This window comes from Loxodonta africana, chromosome 9 (assembly GCF_030014295.1).
Source record: "Loxodonta africana isolate mLoxAfr1 chromosome 9, mLoxAfr1.hap2, whole genome shotgun sequence".
NCBI classification, from domain to species: domain Eukaryota; kingdom Metazoa; phylum Chordata; class Mammalia; order Proboscidea; family Elephantidae; genus Loxodonta; species Loxodonta africana.
In genome coordinates, this window is record NC_087350.1 from 114,370,695 (window position 1) to 114,392,623 (window position 21,929).

The following is a 21,929-nucleotide window of genomic DNA, read 5'->3' on the forward strand; positions in this document are numbered from 1 at the left end:
TAAAAATGTAGATTTGATTAAATGTATCTGGAGCGGAAATGCAAATTCTCAGCAGGGGGTTGAGCCATTTGGAACTGGTTCAAAGCCCTGATTTAAAGGAGCTGTGCTCAGATTGTAATCCCTGGACGTATCACATCAGCATCACCCGGGAACTTGTTAGAAATGTAAACTCTTACCTTGCCCTTCCACTACAGAATCAGAAACTCAGCACCCAGTTACAGAGCCTGCAGGTCGTTCTGCTATGCGCTGACATTTGCGAAACGCTGGTTTTAGGCATGAGAAGTAGGGTTTGTTTTCCTGGTTGTTATTAGCTACTGTGGAGTCAGCCTTGAACCCAGGGCAACCACCAACTCGTGGCAGCGCCAAGCACAACAGAACAAAATGCAGCCCGGTTCTGTGCCTTGCCCATGATCAGTTGTGGATCGGACTGTTGTGATCCATAAGGTTTGCTTTGGCTAATTTTTGGAAGTAAATGCCAGGCCTTTCTTCCTAGTCCATCTTAGTCTGGTATTAGTTATAACAAGTTTCTGGGAAAGCGAAGACGTTTTGCATATCAGCTTTGGGGCTGAGAGCACCCTGAAGCTCATTATGGCGTTCCTGCAAAGCACCTGGCAGGCAGCTCGGATCTCCACCTGCTCTCACAGCCTTTCTCCCACAGAGGTCAGCCAGCCTCCTTCCTCCCCTACACCGATCAAACGGCGAGAGGAGAGAGAAGCTGTGAGGAAACTGAGCACTTCATTGCTGGGCTTACATTTCAAACGGCAGAACCCAGCTCGAAGGGACCCCATCTGAGAGGAAATCACTTCCTGATTTAAAAAAAAAAAAAAGCATCGACCTTTTGTTTTCTTTAAGTGGAAATATTCCTCCCACTTTATAAGTCTGAATGTAGAGTGGGGAAGTACCTTCCGGTGACTGTGTATCCCTTATTCCTTCTACAGCCTCTCAGGTCTGATTTTTTTTGGCCTTTGCTAAGCTGTAAGTTACAAAAAAATAATGTATTTTAGCAGCTAGTCTACATGGCTTGTATCCAGTTAAATATTTCATTTCTGAGTAAATATACAAGAAGAAACCCTCCCCCCCGCCTTGGGCCCTCTATGTGAAAATTAAAAAATCCTATATATCTGTTTTAATCTTTTCCCCTAAAATGCTTTACTTGGATGTTAAAAAACATCCCTTGGAGCAGACGGGCTTGGGCAGCTCCTCAGTGTGTGGTTGTGGTGACCCTAGTGTTTTCCCTGGCCCTGTTAATGTCGGCCCAAGACTCCCTAAAGCCGGGGCTTAGCAGGGGAGGGGCGGATGGGGACAGGGTGGGGCACCAGTTTTAAGAGAAGTGCAACTTGGACTCTTGGGGCCAGCTGGTGGAGGTGACAGACGAGTATCAGATATTAGCAAGATATCGATAAAAAGAGACCCAAGCTCAAACACGATAATTCTGAATTCACAGAACAAAAGGAGACCACAGGCAAAATTGCAACGTGCTTTGGAAGTACAAAGTACGAAGCGCAGCTTTAGAGTCCATCCACACAGCCCCGAGAAGAATTTAAGCTGGACGATCCGAAGAAGCTAGAGCAATCCTAAAGACTACTCTTACGTATAATAAAGAATTCGTATTTGATGGTCAGCTGGTCCCATTAAGGAGAATTTTAGCACCTGGTGGAGAGAATTTGGAATTTGAAGACAAGAGGGTGGTGCTGAAGCAGGGTCACGTGATTCTTTCCCACTAGAGCTCCTGGTACTTCATTAGCGCGGTTGCTGTCAGAACCAGGAACGAGGTTACAGTCAGGACTGAGAGGATGGGTCCGAACGATGCTGGCTGGTGCATCAGTGCCCAATTCCCACGTCATGGGACATTGTTATTCTTCTGATGGTAACGCTTCTGAGCTTCACGTAGGAATGATCTCAATAATTACACATCGTTATGAGTATTCACCTGCCCTGAGGTAGCCCACAGGTGGTCTTATAAAAATAGTGTCTTCTAAATCATATAATCTAAAAAAAAAAAAAAAAAAGGATAACTGAGTCAGGTGCTAATGAGGTATTGCAGGGGTAACTGCTGTTTTCCTGCCAGTAGATTGTGAAACCTTCAAAACCTGCCTACCTCTTCTTAGAGCGATGAGTATGGAAATCCGGAAAGATATTCTAGTTCTTTTTCTGCTGCGGGTAGAGAGGACTGCCATTTGTTTCCTGTTTAGACATACTGACATTCATCCAGGTGAAAATACGCAAGTCATTAGCTTATTATAATTTGACGGTTTGCATTACTTTGGACTTAGGAATGGGGCATAAATGAACCTTCCATAGGATATCTGATACAGACCTCTGAAATTTGCGGTGGGCTTTCTGTAGGTTAGATATAGAACCCACGTATTTTAATCTTCACTATTCTAAATGAATGGAGCCCCAGTGGCACAGTGGTTAAGAGCTTGGGTACTAACCAAAAGGTCAGCGGTTCTAACCCACCAGCCATTCCTTGGAAACCCTACAGGCAATTCTGCTCTGTCTTATAGGGTCTCTATGAGTCAGAATCGACTCAGTGGCAAGGGGTTTGGGATTTTTGTTTACCTGTTTTGGTTTTTTATTTTAAATGAATAGTGCTAGCATGAAGGGAATGCGCGTCAGTACCTGACCTGTTTTAAACTGGTGTAATCCTAGTCATACCATTCAATACGTTTGCTCTGGAAATTACGTAACCGCGGTAAGCTGTTTCTGCCCTTGCACTTCAGCACACGTTGTCTTTACTCTCAGTTGTCTCTTCGGCCACTTCTCTTTGCTGTATAGATGTGAATAAAACTCTGAGCCTGGGAGACTTCTCAGCCCAATTTAGTTTTGTCTTTCAGTTTGACTGGATTAGTTCAAATTCTAAAATGATTCAGTCAACAGTGGCTCTAGGGGATGAAGAATTTGCCTTAATAAATTACTTCATTGTTCACTCACATCTCTGACTACCAGTTGTCAGATCCCCTGACGACAGTAAGCCCCTCAAGGAGCAAGAGCTGCGTTCTCTCCAGGCGTGTGAAGCCCCCCAGGCGCGTCAAGCCCCCCAGGCGCTGGCCACACTGCCGTGTGAAGCACTCAGTACCTTCTGCTTGATGTTGCTGATGAGACCTAAAAAATAATCTCTTAAAAAGCCTGCTTACTGGAGAACAGTGGGATGCGGATTTTAAATTCTCATAAAAAGACCGGGCTTAATGGTCTGAGACCGGAGGGACCCTGACAGTCATGGTCCCCAGACCCTTTGATAGCCCAAGATCGGAACCATTCCTGAAACCAACTCTACAGACAGGGATTGGCCTGGACTATAAGATAGACAATGATGCTGGTGAGGTGTGAACTTCATGGCCCAAGTAGACAGACACGTGAGACTATTTGGGCGACCTCTGTCTGGTGGCAAGGTGAGAAGGAAGAGGGGGACAGGAGCTGGTTTAATGGACACGGGGAATACAGGGTGGAGAGGAGGAGTGTGCTGTCTCATCGGGGGAGAGCAGCAGAGAGTGCACGGCGGGCTGTGTGTGGCTTTGTGTATGAGAGACTGACGATGTGTAAACTTTCACCTAAGGCACAGTAAATAAATTAAAAAAAAAAAAAAACCTGCTGTTCCCCCAAACTATGGCCCATGTGTGCTCTGTTAACCCAGAACTGAACCCATTCCTGAACCCCAGTCTTCAGCCAAAGATTAGACAAGGCTATAAAACAAAAAATAATACGTGTGAAGAACATGCTTCTTAGTGGTAAATCGAGACCAAATGGGCAGCTCCTGTCTGAAGGCAGGAAGGGACAGGAACTGATTGAATGGACACAGGGAACCCGGGGTGAAAAGGAGTGTGCTGTCATATTGTGGGGATTGCAACCAATGTCACAAAATAAAGCCCGTATAAATTTTTAAATGAGAAATTGAGCTGTAAACTTTCACCTAAAGTACGCGCACACACGCACACACACAAACCTACTATTAAAATGTAGCAAAACTGGGGGAAAAAAAATCCCGCAATGTTTCCCTTGCGACAACGTCACAGTTTAGGAGTCTCTCTCACTGGCATTTTTTTTTTTTTTTTTTTTTAGTAAAACCTACAAAGGTGTAGAAATGACTAGATTTATAGATTCCTGTAGCATCATTGCAAGGTTTTAAGGAAAAACCAGGTATGGCAGCTGAGTATCAATTACCAAGTTGGACTGTTCTTTCCCATGTCAAGAAATTGTACTTGGATGTTTACGGGAGAAAGTATTCCAGATTGTACCAGTTCTTTGTCAGAAAACTGGTATTACCCTAGACAGCGTCGTCTCAACTTCTGTGTAAAACTTTTCTTTGAAACCTGGGCCCAAGCTGTGCTAAAAACCCTCACGATCACAGGCCTACACAAGGGGGAGGGAGAGGCCTGAGTACAGAGCTCCTCGTAACTCTCTACAGGTTTTACTATTCTTGTTTAATAAAATGGCCTGCAGTTGAAAACTGGAGCGAAATGGACTTTACGCTGCTTCAAACATATGCATAAAAACTGTCAGCTCAGGTAGAGTCTTCAGCACACACACCTAGGAAAATAGGGTCAGTGGGGCAAATTCAGCAGGGGAGGCACACAGAACCTGGAGGGACCCAAAGACCTGGTCACTGGTGAGGTGTTGTGAGCAATTACACCATCTACCCCCTGACATCCCTCCATAATGCTGCAGGGTAGGGCCTTCTTCCCCCTGCTCCCGTTCGGTGCCCACCCAGCACACCTGAATATTTACCTTAGCAACCTGGTAACCCACCACCCGTCTGTCAGCTTGTCTTACTGTGGTGGCTTGTGTTTTGCTGTGATACTAGAAGCTATGCAACCAATATTTCAAAAGCAGCAGGGTCACCCATGGTCAGGTTTCAGCAGAGCTTCCAGACTAAAACTATGAAGAAAGGCCTGGTGATCTACCTCCAAAAATTAGCCAGTGAAAACCTTATGGGTCACAACAGAATACCGTCTGACTTGCTTGCTTTGGCTACGTCATCAGGAAGGACAGGTTGCTGGAGAAGGACTTCATGTTTGGTAAAGTGGAGGGACAGTGAAAGCGAGGGAAACCCTCAATGAGACAGATTGACACAATGGCCTCAGTAATGACTCAGCCATACCTACAATCATGAAGATGGCACAGGGCTGGGCACCGATTCTTTCTGTTATGCATAAGGTCACCATGAGTCGGAGCTGACTCAGTGGCAGCTAAGAACAACAATACCTGGTAAACAGGGAAAGGAAGGTATTTAACTGGAATCTTTGGCTGCAAGAACTAAACCAACTGCAGCCTGCTCAAGGCAGAGAGGGAAATGTATCGTCAGAATACAGAGGTTCTCTAAGGAATTCGTGATCCTCGGAGGTTCTCTAAAACCTGGAATGGAATTGGAAAAGCACAAGGAAGTTGAAGGACCCGGTCTGTGTGTTGTCCCTCCCTCCCTCTCTCGGCTTCGTCCTTCCCCTTCTGGACCGTCCACCCGCGGTCAGAGGTCTAGCTGCACCCAGAGCTGCCAGCAAGCTCCTCAGCCCCTTCAGAGCTCTAGTGGCAGCCTGGGGTCTTGCCCAGCTTGAGTCTGACATTTTTACTTGGTCCAGTGAGCCACGGCTGGCTGAGGCTGGTGTGTGCTGGGGGAGTGGCGTGGGAGGCCCACCCCTGACCCTGTGACGGGGACTCCGAAGAAGGGAGTAGCTTGCACAGAGGAGACAAGGATTGCCCCCACGCATACCAGTGTTAACTTGTTGCTGTGGGTTTATTCGTTAAACCCACATTCAGGGAAAAATCTTCTTTGACTTCCCGGGAATCTGGATGTGGGACCTGCAAACCCTTGGGCTGGACTGTGAACCAGGGTGCTGCATTGTGGTGCCTTTGCCGCAGTGACACCACCCACTGGGGCCTCCTGGCGGGCAGCACCTGATGGCTCCATTGACGTTCATGCCTGTTGGTGGAGGTCTTTGGCGTAGCAGTGGTGATGAGACTGGATGCCCTTGAACCATGCAGGTACCTTCTCCTGAATCTCCGCTCTAAGAATGGTCTTAATAACGTATCCGGGATAACATTAGTCTCACTGATGGAAACCAATGAAGGTGAACCAATATCCTCAGAAAAGAAACACCAGTTACTGGATACTAACCCTCCTTCCCTTGTTCCTCTACTTGGTCACTCCGTTGTTCCTGAAGTGGTGTGGGTTGTCATCCCCTCAGAAAAATACGGCATTTTTCTAAATGAAATTAAATTTATTTGGTGTTTTATTTGTTTAATAACAAATTTCCAGATTATTAAACTAGTACTGTATTTTTAATTTTGCATGTATTTAATAACATGGAGTCTCTGGGTGGTACAAATGGTTAACATGCTTAGTTGCTGACTGAACGGCTGGAGGTGCGAGTCTACCCAGAGGTGCTTTGGAAGAAAGGCCTGGCGATTTACTTATAAAAAATCAGCCATTCAGAGCCCTGTGGAGCACAGCTCTACTCTGACACACGTGAGGTCACCATGCATTGGAGTCAGTTCAATGACAACTGGCCTTGTGTTTGGTTTGGTGTCTGCCCTAAACTGAGGTGCTTTCTATTTGTTTTTGTTTTCTGTTTAGAATAGCTAACCTTTCTGTTAGCAAGTGCTTGACCTTTGTGCCACCAGGACTCCTACCATTTGCAAAGCCAGGTCAGAAACTCATTTACTCCTGAATGCCAAAAACCCAAACCAGTTGCCATCGAGTCGATCCTAAGTCACGGCGACCCCCATGCGTTTCAGAGTGGAACTGTGCTCTGTAGGGCTTTCAGTGGTTGTCACCTTTCGGATGTAGATCAGCAGGCCTTTCTCCCAAGGCACCTCTACGTGGATCTGAACCCCCCCCCCACATTTAGACCTTGTCTCTTTTTCACGTACTCATTTGTTTGTATTATTGTACTTTAAATGAAGGTTTACAGAACAAACTAGCTTCTCATTAAACAATTTAGTACACATACTATTTTGTGGGAAACCCTGGTGGTGTAGTGGTTAAGTGCTACGGCTGCTAATCAAAGGGTCGGCAGTTCGAATCCGCCAGGAGCTCCTTGGAGACTATATGGGGCAGTTCTACTCTGTCCTTAAGAGTTGCTATGAGTTGGAATCAACTCGACGGCCCTGGGTACTGTTTTGTGACACTGGTTACCAACCGCACAACCTGTCAACACCCTCTCCTTCTTGACCTCGGGTTCCCTATTACCAGCTTTCCTGTCCCCTCCTGCCTTCTCGTCCTTACCCCTGGGCTGGTGTGCCCGTAGTAGTTGAATGCTTAACTGTTCATGCCACCTGGGGAACCCATTCCGGAATACCAAAACCAAACCAAACCCACCACCATCGAGTTGATCATGACTCATAGCAACCCTGGGTAGGAGCCCTGGTGGTGCAGTGGTTAAAGTTCTTGGCTGGTAACCAAAAGTTTAGCAGTTCAAACCCGCCAGTCGCTCTGAGGGAGAAAGACGTGGCAGTCTGCTTCCATAAAGTTCACAGCTTTGGAAACCTTACGAGGCAGTTCTCCTCTGTCCTATAGGGTCACGATGAGATGATTCCAGAATTAAAAAAAAAAAAAAAAACCCATTGCTGTCTAATGGATTCCAATTCATAGCAACCCTATAGGACACAGTAGAACTGCCCCATAGGGTTTCCATGGAGTGGCTGGTGGATTTGAACTGCTGGCCAATAAGTAGCCTTCAAATTCCTAAGCATTTTCTATAAGTCTTCATTGAATTAGTAAAAACATGAGGAAAGATAGGTCCTTTTTCTGGCAATGGGTAATTCTGTTAATATTCCTGTGAAGAAGCTTTTCTACTGGCTCACCCACTGTGCGCTTCTGACCAGAATCCTCAGTGACCCGACTCACTGTGAATGTAATTATTTTCTCACGCTTCATTTGGCAGCCACCTTCCTTTTGCCCTGATTTCAGACACTGTCTTGCCCACAGCACAACCAGTGCATTTAAAAATAACAAAAACATTTTGGGAGGGGGAGGGAAATTTTAGGATTAAATCAAGGGGAACCTATAGGAGATGGCATAGCTTGCCCACAGCGTGAATACGAATGTGCTGTACAGGGTCACCATGAGTTGGAATCAACTCAGCGGCATGGGTTTGTTTTTTGTTAATTGTCCTGGACAAGCAGCATATTATGGAGAATCTATGAATACCTCCTCATCTCGAATTTCTGCATGAGCCACACTTCAAATATTGGTACAGTCCAGGGCTGCTTTGCCCCAACAAAGCGTAGGCTCAGGTGGATGCTGTTGCCGTAGGTTTCAGTAACGTATAAGCAACTGAAGAACCTTAAGGGTATTTGGAGTGCTAGAAAGTAAAGCGTCTGTATTGGGCTTAAGTTTGTGGTGGCTGATAAAGTGGCCTTGGTTCCTGGCCGAAATATTTATCTTGTTAACGGAATGGCAGTTAACAGTAAAGACATGGCACGGTGGGCAGGTGGCGGGGAGGGTTTACTAGAATAACTTGAAAGTGGGAGGTGTAGAAGCTAGTAACCTGGTTTACTGCTGGTAGAGAGACTGGAGTAATCCCCAGGATTACTGAAGGAGGAAATGTTACTGTAACACAGCTGATGTCTTTCTGCACCATTTTTCTATAAACCTGCTCTGAAAAGTAAATTCTGTTAAGAGAAAAAAAGTACACACACACACAGAAAATCAAACCCATTGCCCTCGAGTTGATTCCAACTCATAGCAACCCTGTAGGATAGAGTAGAGGTGCCTCATAGGGTTTGCAAGGAGCAGCTGGTGTATTTGAACCACTGACCTTTTGGTTAGCAGCCGTAGCTCTTAACCACTGTGCCACACACCTATACGCAGCTGGGAATGGTTCTGCCATTGGTAGCTGCCACCGAGTTGGCCCCTGACTCATGGCTTCCCCACCGTTCAACCCAAAGATGATTCAATTTAGTAAAAATGATATCTGCTCACACATTTGTGTATTATGTTTATAAACATGGCATACAGAAATACTGTAGTGGAAGGAGATTCAGCACAATGCTAACGGTGCTTAGGCTTTTTATTTTTTCTTTATCCTCACCTGATTTTTATAAACTTGCAATAAAAAACAAGCATTACTTTGAAAGAAGAAAATGATTTTTAATGATCTTTTTTTCAATTCAGTAGAAATTATATGGGTTACCGAAAGGTAGGAACATGGTATCTGGCTTGAACCTGGACTTTGCTCTGTGGATCTGACACATTTTAGTGTCTCTCTTTATCTGTTAAATGAATACCTATCATTTACCTTGGTGGTTCAGCGGTAGAATTTCCGCCTTCCATGCGGAAGACCCAGGTTCGATTCCTGGTCGATGTATCTCATATGCAGGTACCACCTGTTTGTCAGTGGAGGCTTGTGCATTGCTGTGATGCCGAACAGATTTCAATGGTGCTTCCAGACTAAGACAGACTAGGAAGGAAGGCCTGGCTATCTACCTCTGAAAAATCAGTCAGTGAAAACCCTGTGGATCACAGTGGTCCCATCCCATTGTGCATGGTGTCACCATGAGTCGGGGGCTGACTCGACAGCTGCTAAGGAGAACAACTGCAATCATTTACCTAATACAGGAGGAGAACATAGTTTAACTGTTCAGACCTGAGGGCGTGTAGCTACTGAAGAGTTCTGTAAGGTTTCTTAGAGAATGAAAACCAGGCACACAAGGGTGATGGGAGGAACGAGGGTGATGGGGAGGTTTGCAGTCAGTTACCAGCAATACTTGAGCTCTCAGAGTGTGGAAAGGTGAGGAGCTTAGGGGTTTTATGGGCTGTTAAGTCAGGTAAAGCTCAGGTAAATGACCAGCACAAACCATTTGGCTTGATAACCAATGTTCTTGACAGAAAGGCCCATGCTTGTTTCCATTTGCCCCTCTCCCAGTTCCTTCTCAGTCCCCTGCAGTCTGGATCCTCTTCCAGCCGTACCCAGAATCGCCCCCAGTCATCACGGTGATCTCCTTAACTGGCAACCAGTTGCTGTCAAGTTAACCCCAACTCATGGCAACCCCCTGTGTGTCAGAGTAGAACTGGGTTTTCAGTGGCTGATTTGTTGGAAGCAGATCGCCAGGCCCTTCTTCCGAGGTACCTCTGGGTGGTCTCAAACCTGCAGCCTTTCCGTTAGCAGTTGAGAGCATTAACCATGCACACCACCCAGGGACCCTGTGACCTCTTTCCTAATGGCTAAATTCAGTGTCTTCTTGTTTGTTCCTGTCCAGCTCAACCCCTCCACAGCGCTGGGTGTCCCTTCCCTTTCTTTAGGCTGTGTGTCTCCCCACCCTAATGGTTGTTCCCCTGCCTCTGTAATTGCTCCCTGTCTTTCTCCTTCATCGTGTCGTCTTCTCTGTCCCTCTTGGCCCTTCACTGCATCTTCTAAGCCTTGTCCGTTGTATCCCTCGTTTAGACCTGAGGCTTCCACTACCCTCTTTTTTTGATGGAAAAATCCTAGAAGCCAGTTGTCACTCCCCACTGAGAGTCATCCCAGTTGCTGCGGTTTTGGAGTTTGGTCATAAAGTGGTATTTGAAATTAGAACACATTGACTTCAGCACAAATTAGGCAGACTTTGGAAGCACTTAGAACTCATCTCCCAAGATAAGAAGACCCCAAGATCTCCTGTGAATGACGCTCATTGATGATGGGACAAGCTCCTGTGTGAGCTTCTGCATGCAACAAAAGTGACGGAGTTAATAAAATACTCTCACTTCAAGGCGTGGAGGCCTGTATGTTTCAAAAAGCATTTTCTGAGCCGATCCAAGAAATAGTGGATTTGTAAAAACTCCAACATGACCCACACTGAAGTGAATACTAACTCAAACTAATCCAAGGAGTCTCTTTCCAGCTGGGCCACCAAGCTCAAACACAAAACAATGGACCAGAATAGTTCAGATGACATGTGAGGGTTGAATTGTGTGAAGGTGGGTGTTGCTGGCTTTGACCAAAAGAAGGCTTGGAGTGACAGAGGACATGAGAAAGGCTGTACCAGGAATGATAGGTGGAAAGCCAGGGTGTAAGAGTATGTGTTTTTTGGAACATAATAAGGCTGATTTGATTAGGACAAAAGATGCTTGTTGAAATTGGGGGAAGATAAAATAAAGCAATGGTAGATTATGGAAGAACCTGAAAGTCAAGAGAGGAGCTTATATTTGATGGAACAGGGAGTGATTACCACCCAGGAGATAAGTGTAAGAGAATGTTAGCAGTTGGCAGTGATGAGACCAGATTAAGCCTCCTTTCAGCCATGGCCCCAGCAGTGCCCACCTATAGAATTGGAGCTATCTTGTAGGATGGGGAACAGCTGATGTTCTTGGACCACCTGTCATGTGTCAGAGACAAGATGTCGTAGTCCTTCTGCAGCAACATTAAAAACCAAACCTATTGTCATCAAGTCGATTCCGACTTACAGTGATCCTATAGGACAGAGTAGAACTGCCCCATAGAGTTTCCAAGGAGCGCCTGTTGGATTCGAACTGCCAACCCCATTTTCTATGTAAGGAGACATAAGTTGGCTAAGTTCTGCATGGTGGCAGGGCCAGGATTTAATTCCAGGGGCATCTGACTCCAAAGCACAATGACAGCTGAGAACCTTGAAATCAGGTCTTCATTTTATAGTCAAGAAAACTGAGTCCTGGGGGACAGGGACCTGTTCAGGGTAACACAGGTAACAGAATGAAAGCAGAGTAGCAGGACAGTTTTCCTGCAGGAGAGAGATGGTAGGCTGTGATCTGCAGAGAGAGGCCGAGATAGAGGCACTGTGAACAGGCAGGGGATGCCAGCGAGTGTGGTTATGGTGGTAACGTTGTTGTTGGATGCTGTTGAGTCGGCCCCTGACTCGTGGTGACCCCATGCACAATGGGATGGGACTGTTGTTCTCCATAGGGTTTTCGTTGCCTGATTTTCAGAAGTAGATCTCCAGTTCTTTCTTCCTAGTTTGTCTTAGTCTTGAAGCTCTGCTGAAACCTGTTCAGCATCCTAGCCACACAGGAGCCTGCACTGACACATGGGTGGTGGCTGCACAGGAGGTACAGTGGCTGGGAATCAGCTGGGTCTCCTGTATGGAAGGCAGGAACTCCACCACTGACCAGCGTGGCGTAGGGGTAACAAGGAAGGGGTGGCATAGGGGTGACAAGGAAGGGGTAGAAAGCAGCAGCACGTCCAAGGGAAGGTGGTGACGGACTGATCTTGGGGTGGGGGATGATGGTGAGGGATGACTTGAAAACACTTCCACGTCTTGAATCCCAGGGGACCACCATGCACAGGGAGAATCCTTGGTGAAGTCAGTTTTAAGAAAAAAAGCAGTGTGTTTGTTATGGAATGGCCTGAATTTGAAAGAATGGAGACTTCAAAATATAAAAATCAGGTGATATTTATGAGCTTAGGAGTTTTGGTGGCACAACAGTTGAGCACACGGCTGCTAACTGAAAGGTCTGTGGTTTGAACCCCCCAAGCAGTTCTGAGGGAGAAAGACCTAGTGGTCTGCTGCCGTAAAGATTACAGCCTTGGAAACCCTATGGGGCAGTTCTGCTCTGTCACACGGGGTCACTGTGAGTGGGAAGCAACTTGACGGCACCTAACAACGACATTCATGAGCTGACTCTGTACATACCAGCACGTACATGGAGGAGAACAGGAACAGAATTAGAGGTGAGGCCTGTGAGGAACCTGTGTCTTCCCTGAAGTGATGGTGAAGGAGTTACCCCAACAGCAAGTGGCTAGCACGTGCCTAAAGCAAAGGAACCCATGTTCACATGGCACCTAGGTTCGTTTGAATTCTGGCCTGCCCCCTCCACCCCAGCATGGAAGTGCCTTAAATATATTTTGACCTCTAAACTGCAGAGCCATCTCCAGGAGTTGGTTCCCCGCCCCTGTCAGTCTCCCACCTGGTGAGGAGGACTGCTTCATTACTTTTCTTTCAGCGAGGTTCTTTCTTCTTCCAGAATGGTCGTCCGGGTACTGGATGGACTGCTGGACTCTTGAATCCCTTCCATCTTGTGACCACCCTAGGAAGTTGTCCGTGGAGCTGAAATATCCAGTGCCATCCTCTCTGACCTTACATAATTGAGGTAAGGGATACTTTTTTCATGTTTGCCTCCTTTAACTTTGTTTTTTTAGAAACAGTAATCTGATTTCTTTCCCCACCTCTTATGCACTCGTAATCCATTCAGAGTGCTCATACCTGCAAATGGCCGAGAGTGTGGGAAGTATTTTTTTATAGCATGAAATATGAGCGAGCTATTTGACTCTGAAGGAGAAAGGTGAGAATGTATTACTCCTCAGATGGAATCAATAAAGCACCCTATTTTCATAAACGCAATATGCATAGCCTGGATTACGCTGGGGAAACTTAATAGATCAAAAGGATGATTATTCAGGCTACTTGGAAAAAAAAAGAAATGGAGGCACTTAAATATTAGTATTTTGCTGGCTTCCTCCAAGTCAAGAGAAGCTGGAAAATGAGAGAATAGGAAAGAAAAGCATCTGTTATTCCACTTCCAGAGATATTGGGTGCTAAGTTTTAGTGCGTTACACTCCTAGTATTTATAAGTGTGTGTGTGTGTGTGTGTGTGTGTACGGTGGTGTTACGTTGTTACAAACAAGTACCACCTGTCATGCTTGCCCTGGGCTAAGCTCTATACTAAGCACTGTACATATATTAATTTATTAGTTCTCACAACCTGGTGTGGCTGGCCCTTTTCGTATCCCTATTTTACATGTACTATAGGGTCGCTGTGAGTCAGAATCGACTCGACGGCACTGGGTTATTTTACACATAAGGAAACTGAGGCAGAGAGTGGCGTGCCCACACTCACACAGCTAGTAAGTGACCCACTCAGGACTGGAGCCAGGTTAGCAGACGCCAAAGCCCACACCAGTGGCCTTTCCTTTTTCCTACACATCAATTTAAATGACTACACTGTAGTCCATTCCATGGGTATGCATCTCCTCTTGTTGAGCATAGATACCGTTTCTCATTAGTTCCCTTATAGAAACAATGTTGCAATGAACTTCTCTGGGCACCTCCCGAATTATGTCCCTAGGGTGAATGGCTACCAGTGGCATTGCTGGATGGACAGAACTGTATCGCTTGATTGTCTTCTCAAAAGGGCAGACCAGTTGATATTCTCCCTAACAGTATATGGAAGTGCCTGGTGACCCTAAGCCCTCAACAGGCTTGGTAGTCATCAAATTGAATAATTCTGTTTGCCTTTTTAAGACTCTGAGCGTCCTTGTCCAGGCCCGTGTTACCTCTGTTCATCCTGCTCTAGAACCCACGGCCCCGTACTGGTTTCTCTCTCTCCACCGCGGTCCCCACCTTGCCACTGAAGGCAGTGTGCGATGGTAGTTGAGGGCTCTAGAGTTAGCCTGAGCACAGGTCATGGCTATGCTACTCCACCTCGGTTTCCCCTTCCATCAATTGGAAATAATAATAAAACCTTTCGTGTAGGGATGCTGGGTAATAGTTGACGTAAAGCACTTTAGACCAGTGCCTGCTTCATGGTACACTGGGATTCCCTAGGTGGTGCGAATGATTGAGGTGCCATGCTGCTAACAGAAAGGTTGAAGGTTCGGGACCATCCAGAGGCTCCTCAGAAGAAAGGTGGTGATTTACTTCCACCAAATCAGCTGTTGAAAATCCTATGGAGTACAGTTCTACTCGGAAACACCTGGGGCCACCGCGAGTTGGAATTGACCCTACAGCACGTGGTACACCTGGTACATGCGCAAGAATTGTTGGCTACTCCTGTTTTCTAGAAGTTCATGATCATGTAATTAAAGAAAAACAAAGGTTATGTTTGTTTTGAGTGAAGTATGATTACCAAATTAGTAATTCACTCGGGAGACTGAAGTGCTGACATGGTGATACCATTCGTGCTGACCCACAGGAAGATCACCAATAGCTATCCCTGCCTCCCTTGATGCTGAGAGGTCAAGGATCATGAGGAGAGAGTAGGAACAGGAGTAACAGGAGTGGTGAAGTGGTTTGCAACTCAGGAAACACGTTCGCACATGTTCTCTCATTCGATTGTCACAGCCCACCTGTGGGGGAAGTGGGGCAGGTATTATTAACCCTATTTTACAGGGGAAGAAATTGACTTGGAGGAATACAGGGACTTGGTCACTTAAGGTCATGCACATGGTCCAGGGCAGGGCTGAGTATGGGCCTTCCGCCCCTAAATCATTATAGTCGATGCTTCCTGACATGATAAACTGAGGAAGTATAGGTGTGGTTTTGCAGGTCTAGAAATTTGCTGGGAAGGGGAGGAGCAAAATGAGATGCCACCTGAGAGGGAATTTGGGATTAGGAAACATGGACTTATTGAAAGTGAGGGAGAGGACCAATGGAGAGAGGAAGAAGTTGGAAAGAAGGGGGGAAGTGGAAGGAGCCAGGATATCAGGGCCCATTGGGATGGCTGAGCAGATCAAGAACCAAACCCACTGCTGTCGAGTTGGTTCCAACTCATAGCCACTTGTCTTAGTCATCTAGTGCTGCTGTAACAAAAATACCACAGGTGGATGGCTTTAACAAACAGATTTAGTCTCTCACAGTTGAGGAAGCTAGAAGTCTGAAATAAGGATGCCAGCTCTACTCAGAATGTTAGAGTAAAAGAGAATCAACTAAGGTTGATCCATGTTGTAGCATGTATCAGGACGTTGTTTCTCTTTATGGCTGGATAATATCCCATTGTATGTATGGACCCCACTTTGTTTATCCGTTCACCTGCTGATGGACACTTGGATTGTGTCTACCTTTTGGCTGTTGTGAATAGTGCTGTAGTGAGTGTTGGTGTACAGGTACCTGTTTGAGTCTCTGTTTTCAAGTCTTTGGGGTATAGACCTAGGAATGAACATAAAAAAGACATTTAAATACAAAAGAATGCAATCTGCTCTTCTTACTGGATATATTGTAACCTTTTCTCCATACCCAATAGTCACTACTGTGAAATTATTAATTTCACAAAGACTGTACTTTGTTTAACAAATCTTCCTTTGGACATTTAAGTCAGAGGCCACTCTTAATTTTTTCTTTAATATCAAATCAGGAATGAGGTTTTTCACATGTATGATCTGGAAGACTGAGCCAATTTATAATTTCACTGAAGTATGTAAGAGGTTTCTTTCCCCACACTCTTGCTAACATTAGGTGTTGGAACTACAACAATACCATATCGAGTTTTATGAGCAAATGAACACTCTTGAACATGTTTATCAGTCGTTTATATTTTTTGTGAATTTTTTTTCTCCTTTTGCTTTAGGTGAAGGTTTATAGAACAAATTAGTTTCTCTTTCAACAATTAATACACATGTTGTCTTGTGACATTGCCAACCCTGTGATGTGTCAGCACGCTCCCCTTCTCGACCTTGGGTTCCCTGTTTCCGTTTGTCCAACTTTCCTATCCCCTCCTGCCTTCTAGTCCTTGCCCCTGGGCTGGTGTGCCGCTTTAGTCTCGTTTTGTTTTATGGGCCTGTCTAATCTTTGGTTGAAGGGTGAACCTCAGGAGTGACTTCATTACTGAGTTAAAAGAGTGTCTGGGGGCCATACTCTCGGGGTTTCTCCAGTCTCTCTCAGACCAGTAAGTCTGGTCTTTTTTTGTGAGTTAGAATTTTTTCTACATTTTTCTCCAGCTCTGTCTGGGGCCCTCTATTGGGATCCCTGTCAGAGGAGTTAGTAGTGGTAGCTGGGTACGATCTAGTTGTACTGGACTCAGTCTGGTGGAGGCTGTGGTGGTTGTGGTCCATTAGTCCTTTGGACTAATCTTTCCCTGTGTCTTTGGTTTTCTTCATTCTCCCTTGCTCCAGACAGGGTGGGACTAGTAGAATATCTCAGATGGCCGCTCACGAGCTTTTAAGACCCCAGACGCTACTCGCCAAAGTAGGGTGTAGAACATATTTTGTGAATTTTCTCTTCACATCCTTTGCGCATTTCTCCAAAGGGATATTTACTTTTGTTACTGTTGTTGTAAAATATTTTTATTGTAAAAATGTTATTTTTTTGTCATTTGTCCTTGGGTTTTGTATATAGTTTTTTTTTCTTTTTCTTTTAATAATTTTTATTGTGCTTTAAGTGAAAGTTTACAAATCAAGTCAGTCTGTCGCATATAAACTTATATACACCCTACTACATGCTCCCATTTACTCTCCCCCCAATGAGTCAGCCTGCTCCCTCCCTCCAGTCTTTCCTTTTGTGACCGTTTTGCCAGTTTTTAACCCTCCACCCTCCCATCTCCCCTCCAGACAGGAGATGCCAACACAGTCTCAAGTATCCACCTGATACAAGTAGCTCACTCTTCATCAGCACCTCTCTCCAACCCATTGTCCAGTCCCTTCCATTTTGTTCTGAGTTGTCTTCGGGAATGGTTCCTGTCCTGGGCCAACAGAAGGCTTGGGGACCATGACCGCCGGGATTCTTCTAGTCTCAGTCAGACCATTAAGTCTGGTCTTTTTATGAGAATTTGGGGTCTGCATCCCACTGTTCTCCTGCTCCCTCAGGGGTTCTCTTGTGCTCCCTGTCAGGGCAGTCCTCGGTTGTGGCCGGGCACCATCTAGTTCTTCTAGTCTCAGGATGATGTAAGTCTCTAGTTCATGTGGCCCTTTCTGTCTCTTGGGCTCATAGTTATCGTGTGACCTTGGTGTTCTTCATTCTCCTTTGATCCAGGTGGGTTGAGACCAACTGATGCATCTTAGATGTCTGCTTGTTAGCATTTAAGACCCCAGAAGCCACACTTCAAAGTGGGATGCAGAATGTTTTCTTACTAGAATTTATTTTGCCTATTGACTTACAAGTCCCCTTAAGCCATAGTCCCCAAACCCCCACCCTTGCTCCACTGACCTTTGAAGCATTCAATTTATCCCGGAAACTTCTTTGCTTTTGGTCCAGTCCAGTTGAGCTGACCTTCCCTGTATTGAGTATTGTCATTCCCTTCACCTAAAGTAGTTCTTATCTATTAACTAATCAGTAAAAAACCATCTCCCACCCTCCCTCCCTCCCCCTCTCATAACCGCAAAAGTATGTGTTCTTCTCAGTTTATACTATTTCTCAAGATCTTATAATAGTGGTCTTATACAATATTTGTCCTTTTGCATCTGACTAATTTCACTCAGCATAATGCCTTCCAGGTTCCTCCATGTTATGAAATGTTTCACAGATTCGTCACTGTTCTTTATCGATGCGTAGTATTCTATTGTGTGAATATACCATAATTTATTTAGCCATTCATCCCTTGATGGACACCTTGGTGCCTTCCAGCTTTTTGCTGTTGTAAACAGAGCTGCAATAAACATGGGTGTGCTTATATCTGTTCCTGTAAAGGCTCTCATTTCTCTAGGGTATATTCCGAGGAGTGGGATTTCTGGGTTATATTGTAGTTCTATTTCTAACTTTTTAAGAAAACGCCAGATAGATTTCCAAAGTGGTTGTACCATTTTACATTCCCATCAGCAGTATATAAGAGTTCCAATCTCTCCGCAGCCTCTCCAACATTTATTATTTTGTGTTTTTTGGATTAATGCCAGCCTTGTTGGAGTGAGATGGAATCTCATCACAGTTTTAATTTGCATTTCTCTAATGGCTAATGGTTGAGAGCATTTTCTCATGTATCTGTTAGCTGCCTGAATATCTTCTTTAGTGAAGTGCGTGTTCATTTCCTTTGCTCACTTTTTAGTTGGGTTGTTTGTCTTTTTGTGGTTGAGTTTTAACAGAATCATGTAGATTTCAGAGATCAGGCGCTGGTCAGAGATGTCATAGCTGAAAATTCTTTCCCAGTCTGTAGGTGGTCTTTTTACTGTTTCGGTGAAGTCTTTAGATGAGCATAGGTGTTTGGTTTTTAGGAGCTCCCAGTTATCGGGTTTCTCTCCATCATTTTTGGTAATGTTTTGTATTCTGTTTATGCCTTGTATTAGGGCTCCTAAGGTTGCCCCTATTTTTAATTCCATGATCTTTATCGTTTTAGTCTTTATGTTTAGGTCTTTGATCCACTTGGAGTTAGTTTTTGTGCATGTTGTGAGGTATGGGTCCTGTTTCATTTTTTTACAAATGGATATCCAGTTATGCCAGCACCATTTGTTAAAAAGACTATCTTTTCCCCAATTTACTGACACTGGTCCTTTGTCAAATATCAGCTGCTCATATGTGGATGGATTTATATCTGGGTCTCAATTCTGTTCCACTGGTCTATGTGCCTGTTGTTGTACCCGTACCAGGCTGTTTTGACTACTGTGGCTGTATAATAGGTTCTGAAATCAGGTAGAGTGAGGCCTCCCACTTTCTTCTTCTTTTTCAGTAATGCTTTACTTATCTGGGCTTCTTTCCCTTCCATATGAAGTTGGTGCTTTGTTTCTCCATCACATTAAAAAATGTCATTGGAATTTGGATCGGAAGTGCATCGTGTGTATAGATGGCTTTTGGTAGAATAGACATTTTTACAATGTTAAGTCTTCCTATCCTTGAACAAGGTATGTTTTTCCACTTATGTAGGTCCCTTTTAGTTTCTTGCAGTAGTACTTTGTAGTTTTCCTTGTATAGGTGTTTTAAATCTTTGGTAAGATTTATTCCTAAGTATTTTATCTTCTTGGGGGCTACTGTGAATGGTATTGATTTGGTGATTTCCTCTTCGATGTTCTTTTTGTTGATGTAAAGGAATCCAACTGATTTTTGTATGTTTATCTTATAACCTGAGACTCAGCCGAACTCTTCTATTAGTTTCAGTAGTTTTCTGGAAGATTCCTTAGGGTTTTCTGTGTATAAGATCATGTCATCTGCAAATAGAGATAATTTTACTTCTTCCTTGCCAATCCAAATGCCCTTTATTTCTTTGTCTAGCCTAATTTCTCTGGCTAGGAGCTCTAGCACAATGTTGAATAAGAGCGGTGATAAAGGGCATCCTTGTCTGGTTCCCATTCTCAAGGGAAATGCTTCCAGGCTCTCTCCATTTAGAATGATGTTGGCTGTTGGCTTTGTATAGATGCCCTTTATTATGTTGAGGAATTTTCCTTCAATTCCTATTTTGGTGAGAGTTTTTATCATAAATGGGTGTTGGACTTTGTCAAATGCCTTTTCTGCATCAATTGATAAGATCATGTGGTTTTTGTCTTTTGTTCTATTTATATGGTGGATTACATTAATGGTTTTTCTAATATTCAACCAACCTTGCATACCTGGTATAAACCCCACTTGGTCATGGTGGATTATTTTTGTGATATGTTGTTGAATTCTATTGGCTAGAATTTTGTTGAGGATTTTTGCATCTATGTCCATGAGGGATATAGGCCTGTAATTTTCTTTTTTTGTGGTGTCTTTACCTGGTTTTGGTATCAGGGAGATGGTGGCTTCATAGAATGAGTTAGGTAGTATTCCATCATTTCCTATGCTTTGAAATACTTTTAGTAGTAGTGGTGTTAACTCTTCTCTGAAAGTTTGGTAGAACTCTGCAGTGAAGCCGTCTGAGCCAGGGCTTTTTTTTGTTGGGAGTTTTTTGATTACCTTTTTAATCTCTTTTTTTGTTACGGGTCTATTTAGTTGTTCTAGTTCTGATTGTGTTAGTTTAGGTAGGTAGTGGTTTTCTAGAAATTCATCCATTTCTTCTAGGTTTGCAAATTTGTTAGAGTACAATTTTTTGTAATAATCTGATACGATTCTTTTAATTTCAGTTGGGTCTGTTGTGATGTGGCGTATCTCTATCTCATTTCTTATTCGGGTTATTTGTTTCCTTTCCTGTATTTCTTTAGTCAGTCTGGCCAATGGTTTATCAATTTTGTTAATTTTTTCAAAGAACCAGCTTTTGGCTTTGTTAATTCTTTCAATTGTTTTTCTGTTCTCCAATTCATTTAGTTCAGCTCTAATTTTTGTTATTTGTTTTCTTCTGGTGCCTGATGGATTCTTTTGTTGCTCGCTTTCCATTTGTTGAAGTTGTAGGGACAGTTCTCTGATTTTGGCTCTTTCTTCTTTATGTATATGTGCATTTATGGATATAAATTGACCTCTGAGCACTGCTTTTGCTGTGTCCCAGAGGTTTTGATAGGAAGTGTTTTCATTCTCGTTGCATTTTATGAATTTCTTTATTCCCTCCTTAATGTCTTCTATAACCCAGTCTTTTCTGAGCCAGGGTATTGTTCAGTTTCCAAGTATTTGATTTCTTTTCCCTGATTTTTCTGTTGTTGATTTCCACTTTTATGGCCTTGTGGTCTGAGAAGATGCTTTGTAATATTTCGATGTTTTGGATTCTGCAAAGGTTTGTTTTATGACCTAATATGTGATCTATTCTAGAGAATGTTCCATGTGTGCTAGAAAAAAAAGTATACTTTGCAGCTGTTGGGTGGAGTGTTCTGTATAAGTCCATGAGGTCAAGTTGGTTGATTGTAGCAGTTAGGTCTTCCGTGTCTCTATTTAGCTTCTTACTGGAAGTGCTGTCCTTCTCCGAAAGGGTGTGTTGAAGTCTCCTACTATAATTGTGGAGGTGTGTATCTCACTTTTCAGTTCTGTTAAAGTTTGTTTTATGTATCTTGCAGCCCTGTCGTTGGGTGCATAAATATTTAATATGGTTATATCTTCCTGGTCAATTGTCCCTTTTATCATTATGTAGTGTCGTTCTTTATCCTTTGTGGTGGATTTAACTTTAAAGTCTATTTTGTCAGAAATTATTATTGCTACTCCTGCTCTTTTTTGATTGTTATTTGCTTGATATATTTTTTTTCCATCCTTTGAGTTTTAGTTTGTTTGTGTTTCTAAGTCTAAGGTGTGTCTCTTGTAGGCAGCATATAGACGAATCGTGTTTCTTTATCCAGTCTGAGACTCTCTCTCTTTATTGGTGCGTTTAGTCCATTTACATTCAGCGTAATTATAGATAAATATGTGTTTAGTGCTGTCATTTTGATGCCTTTTTGTGTGTTGTTGACAATTTCATTTTTCCACTTTTTGTGCTGAGACATTTTTCTTTGTAAATTGTTTGCTCCTCATTTTCA

At 44.0% G+C, this 21,929-nt stretch overlaps 1 protein-coding gene, 1 non-coding gene and 1 pseudogene across 4 annotated transcripts in view; all 3 read left to right on the forward strand.

Moving 5' to 3' along the window:
• Positions 1-21,929, forward strand: part of KANK1 (KN motif and ankyrin repeat domains 1) — a 241,652-nt gene that overhangs the window by 79,506 nt on the left and 140,217 nt on the right. For all 3 annotated transcript variants that reach the window (XM_010600008.3, XM_064290569.1, XM_064290568.1), the window contains exon 2: positions 12,911-13,036. The gene's annotated coding sequence lies outside the window, so the exon portion shown is untranslated. The remainder of the gene's footprint in view (positions 1-12,910; positions 13,037-21,929) is intronic.
• LOC100673524 (axin interactor, dorsalization-associated protein-like) lies at positions 589-1,961 on the forward strand (annotated as a pseudogene).
• TRNAG-UCC (transfer RNA glycine (anticodon UCC)) lies at positions 9,232-9,302 on the forward strand. Its single transcript has one exon. It is a non-coding gene; the product is annotated as a tRNA-Gly (tRNA).